At 44.0% G+C, this 4,310-nt stretch overlaps 1 long non-coding RNA gene across 1 annotated transcript in view; it reads left to right on the top strand.

Moving 5' to 3' along the window:
• Positions 1-4,310, top strand: part of LOC109300702 — a 43,045-nt gene that overhangs the window by 383 nt on the left and 38,352 nt on the right. Inside the window, exon 2 of the long non-coding RNA XR_002098304.1 lies at positions 3,006-3,081. This is a non-coding gene — a long non-coding RNA (uncharacterized LOC109300702). The remainder of the gene's footprint in view (positions 1-3,005; positions 3,082-4,310) is intronic.

Raw genomic sequence — 4,310 nt, 5'->3', positions numbered from 1 at the left:
CCCCCCCCCCCCCCCCCCTCTCTGGTCACTTTTCCAGGCAAGGCTTCTTGAGGTTTTTTTGTTGCTGCTGCTGAGATGAGGCAAAACTGCAGGGCTTTCCAACTCACCAAGCCCTTGCATTGGTGTTTGCCTGTCCCAGGAAGGGCAGAGCTGATCAGGGCAGCCAGGTGAAAGCAGGATCAGGCTTTAGTTGGAAGTGGGAATGGGAATGCCCCGAAGTAAAACCCTCGAGGTCAGTCATCAAGGTGCTCTCTGATCCATTTCCACAGATCCCTTCAAGGAGAGTGAAGATCATCGGCTTTGGGGTACCTGGAGCCTAGATGCATCCTTGCACTCAGTGCCACCCACCCCCTTGTGCGCCAAGCCCCTGAGATACACCAGGGAGAGGAGAGGGAACCTGCTCCCAGCCCCCCTCTTTGGGGACTGCGCTTGCTGCAAAGGACTGGGACTCTCCAGCTCCTGGGGTGAGCTACTTAGAGGCATCTGAATCTGTCGTTTTGCTGCTTCCCCACCCCTGCCAACCAAAGTTATGTGAGCAGAATATATGTATTTAACAAAGCGGGCGTGTTGGTTTCCTGATGTCAGCTTGATCGTGTCCTTTTGGAATCTAATTGGTGTTTTAGCAGAGTGCAGTTTTAAAACCACTCTTAAACTCCTAGTTTTGATCTTGAGGGATACAGTTGTTTGCCGATGAATGAAAACATATATTAAAAATAAAAGCTTGTGGGTTGGCTGGGTCTGCGAGTGGCCTGAAGGAGCAGCTGATGCAAATGGAGCATCACAGAAAAGCCCAGTTTTGCTTTAGCTTGGGGTTGAATTTCACCAGGGCCCTCTGCGTACAATCAGGAGACACTGAAATGCCTTCAGGGATAACATTTTTCCTAGCTTGGCCCTTCCTTTGCTGCTGCAATCTATGCAGATAGCCCTTCTTTCTGCACATAAAGAGGGCAATGGCCTCATTGGAAAGGAAATATTTAGAACAAATTTATTCATTTGGATTGTAGATGGTGCCACCCATGCTTTTGATTCTGTCAACCTGTCCGTGTACCTTTGCCATTACTCCAACAGCGTAGGAGAGCAGTGGGCACAGAGTAGTTCTCACTGGATGCCAAAGTAGTGCGGATTCTATAAAATGGATATAGATTGAGTTCCTTCCCACCCTGCCCTGAACAAACACAGCCTCTCCAAGATGCTGCTGATTTCCCAGGGGAAAGGAAGCGGGCATTTCCCCCTAGATCCAGGTACCTCAAAAGAGTGAATGTAGCTGCCTGTGGTCTGCCCAGCTGCCAATAGTAACAAAGCTGACATGTACCTGGCGCCTTGCATTCCAAAAGGATTTTATACTCCTTATATGGCAGAATCAGTCGCCCAGCATGGCCACGTACCCATCTCTGAGAGTACAGGAAAGAATTGTTTGGCATTACTCAATACCAGCAAGTTACAGATCAGTTATATTTATAAAGCATTTCACAATCCTGAGCTAGTTAAACTCTACAACTTCTCTCTCAGTCAAGTAAGTACGTAGAGGTCCAGATACTAGGGTGAGGGAGACCATAGATGGATAGGCTAGACCAATGATTCTCAACTAGGGTGCTCTGCTACCCTCGGGGTGCCTTGTGATTCTTTCAAGGGTGCTCCAGGCTTCCATGCTAGGTATACAAATATGATTTGCAAGATAAACCCAGAGGCCTGGTCCAGATGTGCGCGGGGGAGGGGGGGGTGCTCCTGCAGCAGCACACATAATAGGGGCACAAATTTGTGGCTGCTACTTTGTGCTGCAGCGCACGTCCCTGTATGTGCGCTTTCTTGTGGAACACTGGGCATGTCTACATGAAACGCTGATTTCACAGTAGCTGAAAAATACTGTGCAATAACAAGTCACAGCATGGACAGTGCTAATACGCTACTGTGCAGTAGTATTAGGCTACTGAGCAGTAGCGTCACCTAAAAGACGCTTGCTGGCACCACTGCACAGTAACTCCGGTTACTAAATAAATGTGCAGTACTTGATAATACAAGCACTAAATAAATGCACAGTAATGGCTGTGCAGTAGTGTCTCCTGTAGACGTGCCCACTGTGTCCCGTTTTTGGGCAAACTGCCCTTGCCTGGCTCCTCCTGGCTCCCAGCATGCTGGAGCAGCCAGGGCACAAATGGAAGAGTAGAGACACTCTGACCAGCAGCCAGAATGTCTCCCTGGAAGACCAAACCTCTGTTTGTTTTGGTGCACGCTATTGCGGCATGTCCTGTGCAGCTTTTTTCTTCCTACCAGAAAATCTTCCACAAACTGCACATGCCTGCATGTGGGGACAGGGCCAGAGATTTCAAATAGGGTTGCATAGTGTTATGTATGTTCTAAACTTTTGTGGTCTTTTGGAATCCTTTGCAACAGAAAAACTGCTCTATTGCCAAAAAGAAAAAAAAAAAAAAAATTGTGAAAACAAAGAGCAGGCATTTTCTGAGGGATGCCTTGAGTCTAAGGAGGGATTCCTCAAGTCTAAAAAGATTGAGAACCACTGGACTAGACTGTTACTCCTGTTTCATTTATGGGGAAAATGTGACACATGTTGAATGGATTCTCCAAGGTCAGATTGCAGTTCTCTGGAAATGCTGAAACTCTAAGGAAAGTAGCTTTGATTTCACCCCATACTCAGCTATTTAGTCCTCAGAGGATGAAGTGGAAATATATGCACTGGCCACTTGGAATTTGATACAATAGGGGGTGTAGTCCAGACACTAGAGCTTCCTGTTCCTCTGCATAGACGGTGCAGATTTTCTTATTAATTTTAATTTTGGTGCATGTAAGTAATATACAAGCAGCACTGTAATGGAGTCAGAGCATAACAAGACTTAAATAAAGAGTGGATTTATAGATACAGATTCTGACCAGTATGAAAGTAGACCAGGTCACGGTGATCAGAGCTGATATGCAAAAGTCACACATGCTAATTATAAAATATTATAACATAAGTCTGAATGCCAAGAGTCTAATGCATCTTTTCACAGAGCAATGCATACTGTACAGTTAGGACCCTAGGCTCTCAACATCTCAAGAGGATATTGGGATGATATCAGTATGCCTGTAAGTATTCATGCCACTTTGAAGCTGATATAAGAAATGTATCTCTCTCCTTTTGTACTTCATTAATTCATTTCAGAATATCCATCTTTGTATAAATTAGTGGCACAATTTGGAGTGATGGGGTGGGACTGAAATTTTTTCTTCCTGTCAGAAAGCTGTGGACAGTCATTTTCAAATTTTACAGTAGTAGGAGACTTAACTGTGCTCTACAAAGGAAATAAAAATTAAAGTTCAAATTTACAGTGTCTAACACTTTGGAATCGTGACTACAAATTTTATACCATGATTGTAACATGCCATATGGGCCAAATTCTTTCTACACATAAAAGCTACATCTTTCCAGGCTCTTCAGAGTCCATTAAATTACATGTGATATCTTATCATGTATAAGCTATGACTTTGCTGCCCTCCTACTAATTTTATATTCACAATCCAGAGTCCTTTTCCCACTGTTTGGGAGTATATTGTACTTTTAAATCAGTTCCTCATCTAATTTTCCAAGTCTTCAAGCAGAAGCTAAGACTTGGCTGCTGAATGCGCTGTTTCAGAAATACTCATCCATGCTGTTGGTGATGATAAAGTTTGTAGGTGCGCCACTAGGACTAGGGACAGAAATTACACATAAACCAGTATATGTGATCAGAAACTGGTTCAAATCTGTAACACAACAGAAGTCCAGTGCACTAGTTTCAAAATGGCCAAAACCAGTTTAAGATAAACCTGGATGGATATAGTATCAGACTTAACTGATTTAGGTTAAATCAGGTTATTGAACTTCTGTCTCAGATCCTTTCTAGATTCAAGTTAACTCAGTCCCACAGCATCCCAGGATGCTTTGGCCCAAGCTGTTTGCTCCAGCTGAACAAGGAGGTGTGCTTTAGCACCCTGCAGCTTCTGGCCTGAGTCACTGCAGGCATGTGGCTGCATTTCCAGAATCAAAAGTAATGTCTGTTCACTTACTTATCAGTTCAGTCTATGCAGCTTAGTGAAATCAATTCTTAGCAGTCAATTCAGCCAGTGAAGATTGAATTGATTCAGCCTTGGGCTTTTTAAACTGTCTGTGCTTAGCCTAGGGGACTGAGTGAGATCACCACTATTAACCATTCTCTCTCTTATACTTCAAATTTATAAATGTTGAAGGGAGTTCAAATACTCATTTCTAGATAGGTTTTTGGGTAATTTGTAGGGCTGTGTGAAGCTTTGGGTGCTGATTCAATTTGGAGGAGATT

The sequence above is a fragment of the Gavialis gangeticus genome, unplaced genomic scaffold (assembly GCF_001723915.1).
Source record: "Gavialis gangeticus isolate Ggan-Ray unplaced genomic scaffold, GavGan_comp1, whole genome shotgun sequence".
NCBI classification, from domain to species: domain Eukaryota; kingdom Metazoa; phylum Chordata; order Crocodylia; family Gavialidae; genus Gavialis; species Gavialis gangeticus.
This window is presented reverse-complemented; position numbering and strand designations above follow the sequence as displayed.